The sequence below is a fragment of the Periplaneta americana genome, chromosome 14 (assembly GCF_040183065.1).
Source record: "Periplaneta americana isolate PAMFEO1 chromosome 14, P.americana_PAMFEO1_priV1, whole genome shotgun sequence".
NCBI classification, from domain to species: domain Eukaryota; kingdom Metazoa; phylum Arthropoda; class Insecta; order Blattodea; family Blattidae; genus Periplaneta; species Periplaneta americana.
Genome location: NC_091130.1, coordinates 114626473 through 114642849, shown reverse-complemented (window position 1 = coordinate 114642849; position 16377 = coordinate 114626473).

The window sequence follows — 16377 nt, the reverse complement described above, 5'->3', positions numbered from 1 at the left end:
ATGAGCTCTAGTTGTCGAAAACGTTATGTATTTAAATTTACTCAAATAACATTGTGAGAATTAGTGAAGTATTGATATCTAGATGTAATTTATTAACTTAGTTAAAATTTTCATAATGAAATGATCAAATTGAAGATATTATTTTCTTTACTCCATGCTCGAATCGGTACAGTCTTTCTTTGCCCCAAGAATTGTCCCTTTTTGCCACTATAGGCTACCATTCTCAAATTTACTCGTATGATACCGTAATTTTGAACCATCATTAGACATTAGGTCTAAGTGACGGGAATCTCTAGTCAGATCAACAAGACTCAACTCTTAAGACAACATGAGACACACAAGACGGGAAGAGACTAGTGCAGTGGTTCCCAATTACTTCAAAATTGTGGACTCCCTTTTCATTTTAAGGCCAGCTACAGACCCCACACCTTTAAATTTTGGTATCTGCGTAGAAGTAGTAGTTGAGAGGTAGGTAGCAATATTAATAACAATTAAATTTGACATACAGTATATACCTGAAGAGCAACAGTAACAAATATAAATGATACTCGGGAGGAAATTAAACACAGAATAAATATGGGAAATGTCTGTTATTATTCGGTTGAGAAGCTTTTATCATCCAGTCTGCTGTCAAAATATCTGAAAGTTAGAATTTATAAAACAGTTATATTACCGGTTGTTCTTTATGGTTGTGAAACTTGAACTCTCACTTTGAGAGAGGAACATAGGTTAAGGGTGTTTGAGAATAAGGTGCTTAGGAAAATATTTGGGGCTAAGAGGGATGAAGTTACAGGAGAATGGAGAAAGTTACACAACACAGAACTGCACGCATTGTATTCTTCACCTGACATAATTAGAAACATTAAATCCAGACGTTTGAGATGGGCAGGGCATGTAGCACGTATGGGCGAATCCAGATATGCATATAGAGTGTTAGTTGGGAAGCGGGAGGGAAAAAGACCTTTAGGGAGACCGAGACGTAGATGGGAATATAATATTAAAATGGATTTGGGGGAGGTGGGATATGATGATAGAGACGGGATTAATCTTGCTCAGGTTAGGGAGCAATGGCGGGCTTATGTGAGGGCGGCAGTGAACTTCCGGGTTCCTTAAAAGCCAGTAAGTAAGTGTATACCTGAATCTAGATGTCATGGGAAAAATATGACCTCGTTTTGTTTCGGACAATTCTTTCAATATTTGCTACTTTTAGCCTTAAATCAGGTTCAACATCGAGGCGATTTCTATGTTTGTTTTTCAGGTAGCAAAGTATTGAAAATGTTTGTTCACAAAGATATGTGCTACAAAATGGAACTAAATGTTTCAATGCCTCTTCACATATTTTCTTATACTAAGAAAATATCTTCACCCAAAACTGATCAAGTGTACATTCTTTGAAAAATATTTTAAATGAGTCATTTCAAGTAATATCAACAAGTTGATTTTGCTCCACCTCAAAGTTTTTAATTGTACCACACCATACTCAAAAAGCTTTCTCATCCATGAGTTTTCAGAATCTGATGGAGGGTAGTAATCTCTGAAGCTAGTCGCTAAACCATTCAGATGCTCAACGATGACATGTTGCACTTCTTGTGGCGATTCATAGAGGACTTCAGAAATGACTTCAATGTTGGGAACGTGCTGAGACTACCGCCTTCAGCTCGGCTTGCCCACAGCCGTATTTTTATAATTGCTGTCTCCAACGTCAAAACTATTCCTACCACTAACTTGAAGACTCATACTGACTATGTTAAAGTACGCAAAAATATCTGCTAAATAGGCTGCCATAGACAACGAAGAGAAGTTGTTCAACTGATCACATGGACATTTAGGAACCATTTCTATAGCACGGACAAAATCGTGATTCCAAATCTCGGCTTTTAAACCACGATCGAGGTCTGAATCCTTATGCGATTTCTAAAACGAAGTCGAGACGCGGCTTGAGAAGAAACCGAGGTTCGTGGGTTTTATATATGGCAACGCAACTTACAATCGATTTTTATTCTTGTAAACAGTCGATATTAGAAAGACATGAACAATGCGATTAATATTTTTATTGAACTGCAGTAAACCACATTCTTTTGTTCTCAGCTAAGGTAGAAAATCAGTCAAACTCTTACGGAAGCACCTATATGGACTTTAATTCAGTGTACTGAAAAAACCGACTCACCATTATAATTTTTCTTTCTCTTATTAGCTTTCATTGCTTCTTCACTTGTAACTTTTTTTTTACTCTGTATACTGCCATCGTTTGTCTGTTTGTTTGTGTACTTGTTTACTTTTTTTCTTACTCTGTTATCTTTCATCACCTATTTGTTCTTGTAAAGTTTTGTATGCTTTGTCTAATGGCAGCCTCTACTTTGAGGAAGCTCTAGTAAATAGTAAATAAAAAAATGTATATATTTACTAATTTACAGAATAGGCTATATGTGCGTTTAAAATACAAGCATTACTTAGTATTTAATAGGGAACGGATTTTTAGGTACCGGAATGGTATTTCCCAAAGAATTAGCACAAATCGAGCGTTTATGTTGTAGTTTATCATTTGTTCATAAATACTACCAACATTAACTACCTGAAAACGCGGTTATAAGGAATTAACAACCTATATATTAACTGGATTAAAATTTCAATTGAAACTAAAATGTAGTATGGTTCTACATATGAGCCGTTCAGAGCAGAAGTGGTGTAAGTCAAAAATGGGTAATGAGGGTTAAAGTAAACATTCTGTAAAATACAGCGCAAAGTAGCAATTAATATTCAATTTATTTTAACTCCGCTCTAGAATATGCAATTAGGAAAGTTCAGGATAACAGGCAGGGTTTGGAATTGAACGGGTCACATCAGCTTCTTGTCTATGCGGATGACGTGAATATGTTAGGAGAAAATCCACAAACGATTAGGAAAAACACGGAAATTTTACTTGAAGCAAGTAAAGCGATCGGTTTGGAAGTAAATCCCAAAAAGACAAAGTATATGATTATGTCTCGTGACCAGAATATTGTACGAAATGGAAATATAAAAATTGGAAATTTATCTTTCGAAGAGGTGGAAAAATTCAAATATCTTGGAGCAACAGTAACAAATATAAATGACACTCGGGAGGAAATTAAACGCAGAATAAATATGGGAAATGCGTGTTATTAATCAGTTGAGAAGCTCTTATCATCCAGTCTGCTGTCGAAAAATCTGAAAGTTAGAATTTATAAAACAGTTATATTAGCGGTTCTTCTGTATGGTTGTGAAACTTGGACTCTCACTCTGAGAGAGGAACATAGGTTAAGGGTGTTTGAGAATAAGGTGCTTAGGAAAATATTTGGGGCTAAGCGGGATGAAGTTACAGGAGAATGGAGAAAGTTACACAACACAGAACTGCACGCATTGTATTCTTCACCTGACGTAATTAGGAACATTAAATCCAGACGTTTGAGATGGGCAGGGCATGTAGCACGTATGGGCGAATCCAGAAATGCATATAGAGTGTTAGTTGGGAGACCGGAGGGAAAAAGACCTTTAGGGAGGCCGAGACGTAGATGGGAGGATAATATTAAAATGGATTTGAGGGAGGTGGGGTATGATGATAGAGACTGGATTAATCTTGCACAGGTAGGGACCGCTGGCGGGCTTATGTGAGGGCGGCAATGAACCTCCGGGTTCCTTAAAAGCTATTTGTAAGTAAGTAAGAAAGTTTATTTAAACTATTAGTAGTCAGTAGATAGCAAGAAGGCCGTATTAATTGCTACTTTGCGCTGTCTTTTACAGAATTTTTACTTTAAACTTCATTACCCAATTTTGACTTACACCACTTTTGCTCTGAACGGGTCATATAATACTACGTGTAAAGCCCTGCTAGCATTAAACTTAAAATAGGAAGACAAAATCACGTTTGCTTCACATTCTTGTAGGCCCACATTCATTTTCGAGTATTAAATAAAATGTCTAATAGTACTGTAAAGATTAAGAATTAAGTTACATCGTCTTATAGGCATAAAGGTATAATTAATATAAAATATTATATCTTAATTCCGTCAAAGCAACAAGAAGGTATAAAAAAATTGTCAACCTGCCACCTCTTGCATTTCTTTGCAGATTATTATTTAGCGTTCTTGCTAAATTTCCGTTGATTCCTTCGAAAATCGAAATATTCACCTGAAATTATCGTGGTGTTATACACTTGCAAAGGATTATTCCTGTCTCTCATCACTCTAATCCGGAGATTTAATACTCATAAATAGACTTTTTTCCTTTGATAATCATCCAGCTGATCTACTACCTCCATCTTGTATGCATGAAGCCGTGGTTTTAAACCTACCCCAGCCGTGGTCTCTGCTTCAGACCATGGTTTCGAGCCATGACTCAGAAATCCAAACGCGGTTTAAAGCCATGGCCGTGGTCTAGATCTCGTTTTATAAATCGGCCCTTGGTATCAATCAGAAATAGTCGTACTTCATCCCTTCTGCATACTATCTGCATTGGTTATACAGAGGAAAAATTTTGCAGTGATTCATTGCAAAATTGAGTGAGTTATAAATTATGAGATGTAAATAATGTAAATTTGTACCACGGACTCCCAGTGGTCCGCGGACTACCAATTGGGAAACAATGGACTAGTCCATTCTGTGGGAAGAAATAGACCCTATATCTCAAATTCGTTTTTGGGAAACGGACGGACAGCTTGCTTTATAGGCGGATATAATACGACATAGTAGAGGAGGACGTATCGCTACTTACGGGTTTTTTGCGTGCTTGCAAGCATCATACTCGCATCTTTATAGCTGTCATATCTGAGTGAAGAGAGAAAGAGACTGTAAGTAACATGGCATCACTCGATATCGTTGAGTCGTTGACTGTAATTTCACAGTTCTGATTTCAGTTGGCACAACATTCCACCATTAATTCTTAAACGTAGGCTATTATTTGCATAAAAAGTATTTGTTTCCTCTATTTTCCATGGTTCACGACGTTACTTTCTTTATCACAGATGACGTTAACATGTATATTGCAGCTTGATAATAAATTTATGCGGAGACATATTACGGAAATATCTATTGTAAAGGTAAAGGGCTTGCGCGTAAGGATCAAGGAACTTTTTACTCTGTACTATATTCTTCCTGCCATTGATTTTCAGTACTTTGGGTTAATAACAATTAATCTGACAGTTCAAATGAATATCTTGACTTAGTAATGTCACAGTTATTTTGAAATCGAAAAAATGGAAGACATTAACTCATGTGTAACATCCGTGACAAAATGTAGCATCCGTGACATGAAAGGAACAGCTATAAAATACTTACCGAGTATGTTTTTGTGAACTAATTGGATGCCATGAGATTTGCGTACCTTTTCATATGGACACTTAGTAGTAGTATTTATTTATTTAACCTGGTAGAGATAAGGCCGTCAGGCCTTCTCTGCCCCTCTACCAGGAGATTCCAACTACAATATCAACAATAAAATTACAATTAGTATTCGATTTACAATTACAATTACAAATAACATTACAATTAGTATTAAATTTACAATTAGAATAAAATCAAAGTACGAAAAGATTACCTGAATAATTAAAGCTAGATAATTTATCATAGAGAAACAACGAATATTTTATATTTACTGAATTACAAATTAAATCTAGAATAACAAAATTTTATAGTGATGAAATTACTGAATATTGAAATATTTTGTGATAGATTAAAGAAACTATTTACAAGTAATCAATTACTGACCAAGTGCCTAGTAAGTTTTCGTTTGAATTCAATTTTATTTCGACAGTCCCTCATGCTAGCAGGTAGCGAATTCCAAAGTCTTGGCAGGGCTATTGTGAAAGAAGATGAGTATGAGGAGGTGCGATGGGATGGTATTGTTAGTATTGTTTCATGACGAGAGCGTGTGTTCAGATTATGATGGGAAGAAAGGTAAGTGAAGCGAGACGACAGGTACGAAGGAATAGAAGAGTTCAAGATTTTGAAGAGAAAGAGAAGTGAATGTAAATTTCTTTTCTTATCTAGTTTAAGCCAACATATTGCTTCCAGGGATGGGGTAATATGATCATATTTACGAACATTGCTTACAAAACGTACACACAAATTATGAGCACGTTGAAGTTTCATTTTGTTGTCGCTGGAGAGGTCAGTCAGTAAAATGTCTTCATAGTCGAAATAGGGAAATGCAAGTGTCTGCACAAGGGACTTTTTTAAGCAAGGGGGGAGATGAACATTTATCCTTTTTAGCACATGGATAATAGAATATACTTTTCTGCAGGTTTCTGTGATTCGCATGTCCCAGTTGAGATTATTATCCATGTGAATGCCAAGATTTTTTACTGAAGAACTGAAAGGGATATGCACTGTACTTACTTTAACGAGGGAAATGTCGAGGTGTTTTACAGAGTCGGTTTGCCGTTTGTGTCCTAATATAATTGCTTGTGTCTTTCCAGGATTGATTTTAAGACGGAGTTTCTTTGTCCATGTCACAATCGAGTCAATGTCTTCGTTCAATTTATCTATAGCGTCATTTACTCGCTATGTGAATGAATCTCTTTTTGGTTGAGGTAGAGACCTAAGTTTTACACTTTTTGTTAATAAGGTGTGAAGTGAGTTCACAAAATCTGTAACATCCGTGACGGAACTTTTTCTTTATTTTTTTGCAATAATAATGAATTTTATTCAACAACTGTAAAATGATACTCATCTAAATTGATTCTAATAATAAAAGCTGACAAAGTCCTTTCATTTTCAATATATAGGGTCGACTTCTAAAACACGGACGAAATCGTGGTTCCAAATCTCGGCTTTTGAACCGCGATCGAGGTCTGAATCCTCATGCGATTTGAGGGGCTTGGAACAAAAAGCAGGCAAGTGACATTATTAAAAAAAAATGATGTAAGTGCGTGTTGTGATAGCCCAAAATGATGTTTTTTTTGGGATAAAATCAGGTAAGAAATCACACTGTGCAGTGCTGCTATATGGGCATCATTTCACCAGACTTGTGTATAATATTCCATTGCATGTAGAACTTTAACTGTAATTTCCTCAAAACAAGGTTTCCGTCACTTACCTGCTTTTTGTTCTAAGCCCCTCATTTCTAAAACGAAGTCGAGACGCGGCTTGAGAAGAAACCGAAGTTCGTCGGTTTAATATATGGGAACGCAGCTTAGAATCGATTTTTATTCGTGTAAACAGTCGATTTTAGAAAGAAATGAACATCGGGATTAATATTTTTATTGAATTGCAGTAAGTCACATTCTTTTGTTGTCAGCTAAGGTATTGTCACAGTCTAGTATATACAGTCACGAAGCTCAATACGTAGCGAATATGCATCCATAGATAGTTGCTAACCACTAGGATCGCTACTATCGCCTCATTACAGACAATGCGAAATAGTACCTGCACAGTCTATTGTTCCTAGTACCCTCAACAACTCAAGCTTCGTGACTGTATATACTAGACTGTGGTATTTTTATATTTACTAATTTACAGAATAGTTCACACCTGTGAAGTAACGGTTAGCACGTCTGGCCGCGAAACCAGGTGGCCCGGGTTCGATTCCCGGTCGGGGCAAGTTACCTGGTTGAGGTTTTTTTCCGGGGTTTTCCCTTAACCCATTACGAGCAAATGCTGGGTAACTATCGGTGCTGGACCCAGGACTCATTTCACCGGCATTATCACCTTCATCTCTTTCAGACGCTAAATAACCTAAGCTGTTGATAAAGCGTCGTAAAATAACCTACTAAAATAAAAAAAAATACAGAATATTATATGTGCATTTAAAATACTAGCATTACTTAGTATTTAATAGGGAACGGATTTTTAGGTACCAGAATGATATTACCCAAATAATTAGCACAAATCGAGCGTTTATGATGTAGTTTATCCTTTGTTTATAACTACTACCAAAATTAACTATCTGAAAACCAGGTTCTAAGGAATTAATAACATAAATGTGAACTAAATTAAAATTTCAATGGGCCTACTACGTGGAAAGGCCTAGTAGCATAAAACTTAAAATAAGAAGACAAAATCACGTTTGATTCATATTCTTGAAGGCCCACAACAGTTTTGAGTATTAAATAAAATGTCCAGAACTGCTGCAAAGATGAAGAATTAAGTTATATTGTCTTATAGGCATAAAAGTATAACCAATCTAAAATATTATATCTTGCTTCTCTCAAAGCAACAAAAAGGTGTAACAAAAATTGTCAACCCGCCGTCTCTTGCATTTCGTTGCAGATTATTTTTTAACATTCTTGCTAAATTTTGCGTTGATTCCTTCGAAAATCGAAATATTCGGCTCAAACTATCGTCGTTACATATGTAGTTACAAAGGATTATTCCTGTTTCTCATGACTCTAATCCGGGGATTTAATACTCGTAGACACAAATTTTCCTCTGGTAATCATCCAGCTGATCTACTGCCTCTATCTTGTATACCTGAAGCCTGGTTTTAAATCTACACCAACCGTGGTCTCTGCTTCACACCATGGTTTCGAGCCATGGCTCAGGGACAAAAAAAAATCGCTTTGTAAATTCAAACGCGGCTTAAAGCTATGGCCGTGGTCTAGATCTCGTTTTAGAAATCGTGGTTCCAAACCTCGGCTTTTATACCGCGATCGAGGTCTGAATCCTTATGCGATTTCTAAAACGAAGTCGAGACGCGGCTTGAGAAGAAACCGAGGTTCGTGGGTTTTATATATATGGCAACGCAGCTAAGAATCGATTTTTATTCCTGTAAACAGTCGATATTAGAAAGAAATGAACATCGGGATTAATATTTTTATTAAATTGCAGTAAATCACATTCTTTTTTTCTCAGCTAAGGTATTGTTATATTTACTAATTTACAGAATATAATTATGTTCGTTTAAAATACTAGCAGTGCTTAGCATTTAATAGGGAACGGATTTTTAGGTGCCAGAATTATATTGCCCAAATAATTAGCACAAATCGAGAGATAATATTGTAGTTTATCATTTGTTCATAACTACTACCAACATTAACTACCTGAAAACCTGGTTCTAAGGGATTACTAACCTAAATATTAACTGGATTAAAATTTCAATTGAAACTAAAACCAACTGTGGTAACTTTCGAGGAATATCACTTTTGTTGACGTCGTACAAAATTTTGTCCAATATTCTTTTGAGAAGATTAACTCCGTACGTAGATGAAATTATTGGGGATCATCAGTGCGGTTTTCGGCGTAATAGATCGACTATTGATCAGATTTTTTGTATTCGACAGATAATGGAGAAAAAATGGGAGTATAAGGGTACAGTACATCAGTTATTCATAGATTTCAAAAAGGCTTATGACTCGGTTAAGAGGGAAGTATTATATGATATTCTTATTGAATTTGGTATTCCCAAGAAACTAGTTCGATTAATTAAAATGTGTCTCAGTGAAACGTACAGCAGAGTCCGTATAGGTCAGTTACTATCTGATGCTTTTCCAATTCACTGCGGGCTAAAGCAAGGAGATGCACTATCACCTTTACTTTTTAACTTCGCTCTAGAATATGCCATTAGGAAAGTTCAGGATAACAGGCAGGGTTTGGAATTGAACGGGTTACATCAGCTTCTTGTCTATGCGGATGACATGAATATGTTAGGAGAAAATACACAAACGATTAGGGAAAACACGGAAATTTTACTTGAAGCAAGTAGAGCGATCGGTTTGGAAGTAAATCCCGAAAAGACAAAGTATATGATTATGTCTCGTGACCAGAATATTGTACGAAATGGAAATATAAAAATTGGAGATTTATCCTTCGAAGAGGTGGAAAAATTCAAATATCTTGGAGCAACAGTAACAAATATAAATGGCACTCGGGAGGAAATTAAACGCAGAATAAATATGGGAAATGCGTGTTATTATTCGGTTGAGAAGCTCTTATCATCCAGTCTGCTGTCGAAAAATCTGAAAGTTAGAATTTATAAAACAGTTATATTACCGGTTCTTCTGTATGGTTGTGAAACTTGGACTCTCACTCTGAGAGAGGAACATAGGTTCAGGGTGTTTGAGAATAAGGTGCTAAGGAAAATATTTGGGGCTAAGCGGGATGAAGTTACAGGAGAATGGAGAAAGTTACACAACACAGAACTGCACGCATTGTATTCTTCACCTGACATAATTAGGAACATTAAATCCAGACGTTTGAGATGGGCAGGGCATGTAGCACGTATGGGCGAATCCAGAAATGCATATAGAGTGTTAGTTGGGAGACCGGAGGGAAAAAGACCTTTAGGGAGGCCGAGACGTAGATGGGAGGATAATATTAAAATGGATCTGAGGGAGGTGGGGTATGATGATAGAGACTGGATTAATCTTGCACAGGATAGGGACCGCTGGCGGGCTTATGTGAGGGCGGCAATGAACCTTCGGGTTCCTTAAAAGCCATTTGTAAGTAAGTACTAAAACGTACTATGGTTCTATTTTCATATATAATAGGCTAGTATTGCGCGTAAAGCTCCAGTAGCATAAAACTTAAAATAAGAAAAAATCACGTTCACTTCATATTCTTATAGGCCCACATCAATTCGAATATTAAATAAAATATCCAAAACTACTGCAAAGACTAAGAATTAAATTATATTGTCTTATAGGCATAAAAGTATAATTAATATAAATATATGTTACTTCCCTCAAAGCAACAAGAAGGTGTACAAAATTATCAACCTGCCGCCTCTTGCATTTCGTTGCGTATTATTTAGCGTTCTTGTTAAATTTTGCGTCGATTCCTTCGAAAATCGAAATATTCATCTGAAGTTATCGTCGTTATATAGTTACAAAGGATTATTCCTGCTCTCATCACTCTAATCAGGGGATTTAATACCCGTACAGAAAAATTTTCTTTTGATAATAATTATTCAGCTGATCTACTATCTCCATCTTGTATAGCTACATGAAGCCGTGATTTTAAACCTACCCCAGCCGTGGTCTCTGCTTCAGACCATGGTTTCGAGCCATGGCTCAGAAAAATGAAAAAGACCTCGTTTTATAAATCGACCCAAGAGTTTGAAAATAGTACAAATGTAACATCCATGACAACTAAAATGGCTGATTAGTGCTGTTGTGAAGGTGTTTTCAATCGAGTACATTAAAGGATCAAATATGTATGTATGTATTTATTCACACTGCAATGGGTAACTAATTACACTCAGTAATGACAATAATAAACTTATTAATTAAAAATACAATTAATAATAATACTAATGATTAATACTAACAATAATTAATAATACTAATAATAATAGGCCTAATAACAACAACAAGAACAACAAGAACAAGAACAAGAACAAGAACAACAGGGAATTTCCTAAATTAAATGAAACGATCACTTAAAATAACATTTGAAATAAATCTAATTTGTATCTTAAAACTAAGATCGAACTAAAATCCACGAATATGATATGTTCATACCTGCACAAGTACCTTTCAACATTACACTCATTTCGCTGTCAACTCACTCACTGCACTGGAACTACGACACATTTCACTGATTCTATCCTGATTTCACTAACACTTCAAAAACATTTCACTGTTCAAATACTTTGCACTGCCACTATAGAAACTATAAAGCTTCACTGACAGGAACACGTTTCACTTACACAGCACACTTCACTGACACGACATCCTTCTTCACTGATACAACACACTTCACTGACAACATAATTCTTCACTGATACAACACTTCAATAACAACATATCATTTACACCCTTTAACTACTGTGTATAATTGCCGTCTATTAGTAAGGTCCTTAAGCCTATTTTTAAATACATTTTTGGTTGTTGGTAAAGCCTTTAGTAAGTCTGCAGGTAAAGCATTCCAGTCCCTGATAGTACGATTGAGAAAAGAAAACTTTCCAGTGTCCGTCCTCTGCCTTTTTTCCCTCAATTTATATGAGTGGTCGTTCCTTGAAGAGTAATTTGGCGGCTGCAACCTATTTTTTATTTCTGTCCAGGCAGGCTCACCTCTGTATGTTTTGAACAGTGCGCATAATCGAATTCGCGTTCTCTTGTCCTTGAGTGTGTCCCATTTTAATGGTGAATTTTTCCGACAACACTTGAGAGTCCGTTTTTGAATCTTTTCCAGTGTCTTAATATGTTCTATTCTGCAGCACCATATTCCATTACTGGACGTACTAGTGATTTATATGCAATCTCTTTGGATTTATCAGAACCTTTTAAATATAATTAGTTGAGTTCAAATGGAGTAACTTCACATTTTTTAAATATAAAAAAACAAATGAATTTAATTTCAGCTCGTAGAAGGAATAGAGGCACGACATTAATTTTTCGTGCTTGAAATTTACGATATTTCTTAAAAAGTATCTAGATTGGAAACGATCAACACGATTGTTGTCTCGGTGCCGTCCAAATAGCCTATAAATTTCTGTGAATCCATTAAGACGGTTGCTGTCACCGCACCGTCTCGTTGTTCAGTCCACACATGTGGCGATGCCGCTAATTATCTGTCTGTACAACTGACGCCACCCGGAACAAGCGACACGCTTCGGTGAGCCACAAAGCGCGCGGTCCACTGTGTGAAGACCTCCACCTGGGAGCACTTAACCACCCCTTCAGGAAGTGCTGCGGCTTGCGTGTTGTATAACGAGTACCCACGAAATATGTGAGCACGCCCATGTGCAAATCAACGTCAGGTTTCCGAGGATTTATTCGCCCTCCCACTCAGAGGAGATTAATTTGGGGCAGTGGTTCCCAAACTTTTGAAGCCGCGACCCACTTTTGAGCGAGACTTTTGTTTGCAGCCCCCCCATTGTCGTACCTGTTATTAACCCATTAAGGATCAACATACTTTTTTTTTAACTTAGAAAGCATATTGTGATGATTCAGACTGTCAATATTATAATACAATATAAAATTGTTTGTTTATTCAGTCATATGACTGAATATTACTCAAACTAATGACACTTATTCATATATGTAGTCATTATGTTCTGTACAATGCAGATTACGAACGTTTTCGCCCTTCGGACATCATCAGACTCTGTGTATAATATCTCATTATTAGTCCCTGTAGTTAAATACAATGATAATTAATTTAATGAAATGAACTGTTTAAAAATTAATATATATATAATAATGTACAGACTTATGTGCGTAAAATTAAAACTGTGAAAACTGTAGCGGTTGATCAAGAAAAACGTCATTTACCGCCCATGTGTTCCTCACTTGAGATTGATTACACATGGGAGGTGAGAGGTTTGCTTTTTGGTACCCGCGAATCGGCGTATAAATATACTACTGACATTTTAAAACTATATATGACATTCAAAGATATTAAAAATATTTGTTTAAATATCTTAAATAAATCCATAGGCATTTTACATAATCATTTATATAATGTTTAATCTTTTAAACTTTCTAAATTGTATATTGTACTATGATTGCGACCTACTGTATTGCTTTTCTCTCTATTCCATATATGCATTTTTAAATTGTTTTCCCTACCTATATGGTCAAATACTTCCGTCTTTGAAGGTCTTATTAATCAGTTTTCTTTAATATAACCTATTTCATATTTCAGTTTGTATAATCATATTTTTGTAAAAGGAAAGGGTTCAAGAGACCTGGTACTTTTAATAAAAACATCTTTAAAAAAACCCTATATGGTCACCTGTTATGACAGGCGGATATTATTATTATTATTATTATTATTATTATTAGTATTATTTATGTTTATGTTTGAAAGTTTAATGTTACTCTAAGCACAACCCGCTGCCGTCATACAGACTGTAGGCCTAATGAGCTTGAAACACTTGGACACGTGCTTGGACAATGCCCTAAAGGCGAGCTGCTGATCGTGTACGACATGCTTTGGCGACATCGTTATAGTAATATACGTTACAAGAGCGGTATGTTGACGTTTTCATGGTCGAAGAAAAGATTGAAAAAGCGAAACGTAGTTGAGCTTTTTTAATTTCCGAGAACATGAAAACAAACATACCGCTCGTGTATCGTACATTATTTTGTGCGAAGATCGTTTATTACATACCTTAAAGACGAATTTCTAATTAGTTGCAATGAAATCTCCATGTTGGTTTCTGTTTAATGACGGCAACTTCGGAAAACCAAAATATCTTTCTTCAACATTGTTGCTATAAAATGTTTTCTGTGTTTACTATACTCCAGCAGTACGTGATATACGTCTGTCTTTTTTTCCCCCAGTCTATAAATGCGAACTTAAAACAAACGGTAATGTTATGTAATGATTTATTTTTCATTTTAATATTTTAACAATATTATTTATATAACATATTGCAGTAATAACATCGGCATGTGGAATCTTGTTGATTTTTTCACGGCTTCCTTAATGTTACTTGTATCAGGAATGCAATAAGTTCCGTGGAGTAGTAGACTTTACTTAAATTTTGCAAATATTTAAAAACAATTAGGTGAAATTGCAATGGTAAGTTTCCAATTTATAATTATTACTATGTTAAACGTCTCTAAAAATAATATGTTAAAAGCCTAAAGCAGTAAAATGAATGTCGCGGTTAAGCGGTAAGAAGAGGGAAATTGTTATGTGTGTTACGTTGGGAATACTGAATGTGGTATTTCACACTTACCGCGTATTGGTTCTGTGCGGAAAACAAGCAAATAAGCATGATCTCGCACAAAAAAACTTTAAATTGGGAGATTCATGAGGAAGTACATTGTGTATCATCAGATGGTTATTTTAGACGGGCAGACATTATTGCTATTAACAGATGCTTAAAACGGGCTCTTGTTCTTAACCCTACTATCCGTTTCGAAAGAAACCTAAATCAGGCCACCGAAGTTGATACTGAGAAGAAGTCTATATATGAACCTTGTCTGGCGTATCTTTCACAAAAGTAGAACGTCTCTCTTAAACAATGGTCTGTCATTGGTTTGCTGTTTGGCAGCAGAGGTTCTATTACAAAATTCACATGGAATTATCTTAAGGAACTTCATATTCCTTTTGATTATGTAATGTCTATTCTTATAAATATTATCAAGGATTCTCTTCAAATATTACATCATCATCTCTATTTCAGTTAATCAACTTATATTTGCCTTCAACAATTAACTTTCTTTTTTCTTTAATGTATCACATTACATTATATTGTGCATGTTTATTGTATTCAGGACCCTTATGGTCACTCAAATTCTTTGAGCTGATGTCTATAATTTAGAAAAATATATATTTGGTTTGTTTCTTTAATTTTATTTTGAATAACATATAATATTTGTATAACAAAAATGACTAATATGAGCTTATTTCATTGTTGTTGGTTTTATTAATGATACATGTTTGTAGTATGTTTTTAGTTTTGTTAAGATGGCATATTTGATCTAATAATCGAAAATATATAATATATAATCGATACTGTGGAATACTCGGGGTGGGTCCTATAATGCATCTGTCCTTGTATAAAGTTAATTAGTAGGCACAATTTTTATTCCAGAACTTTGAATTTATAGATATGCCTTTCTGGCTCTTTTATAACCCATAAATGAATAAACTCATTTTAAATAGAGATATGTGCATAGTAAGCGCAGAATTTACGACATGGGGTCAGAAAAGACTTCTTTAAGGATTTATGAAATTTCCATTTAATCATCTTTCGTGTTACAGGTTTAGCTATTAATGTAAGTCTCCAATTGGTAACAATGTTGTGTTTACATTTCAAAAGTAGAGACAGCATCGTTATATTTTTTTTTTTTCGCTGTTAATTTATACTCGCTTTAACATCTTTGGTCACGTCCCGACTTAAATCTTCTGTGTGAAATCCGAAGGCCTATGTACTATTAATGAGAATGGTTCTATTGTTGTGAACTAGATGGCGACTGTATATATGAATTACTGATTTGTTATGAATATGATTTCGGTGAAAAATGAGGTCGGTGGTATTCAGTGATTTTGTGGCCCGAATTTCCTGGCATTTGCCTTACGGTTGAGGGAAAACCCTAAAAAACTTCAACCAGGAAATTCAACCCGACCGGAAATCGAACCAGGGCCCTCTGTGTATGAGACCAGCATGCTGGCCCCTACACCACAGAGGAGGTCATTGCATTGTTGTTATAGAAATGGATGTTTTATATGGCGCACGTTTTATAGTGAAACACAATTTTGAGACGACTTAGAAAATGATGATGTGCAATTTAGACAGTGATGAAAGTGTTGATCATATGAACAAAAGAATAGACTACTATATTAGTATATTGCAATAAATGTGTTACCTAATTCTTCAGTGAAACAAGACTATGAGGAACAGTAGAGTTTAATAATAATATTATCCTGTCTCTTGTGATATTCATAATATTTAATTTTTTCTCGAAGTTGTTTGTCAGTTCGTTTGTTATCACATTCCTGCAATTTCTGTGCTGTGAAATGAAGAATA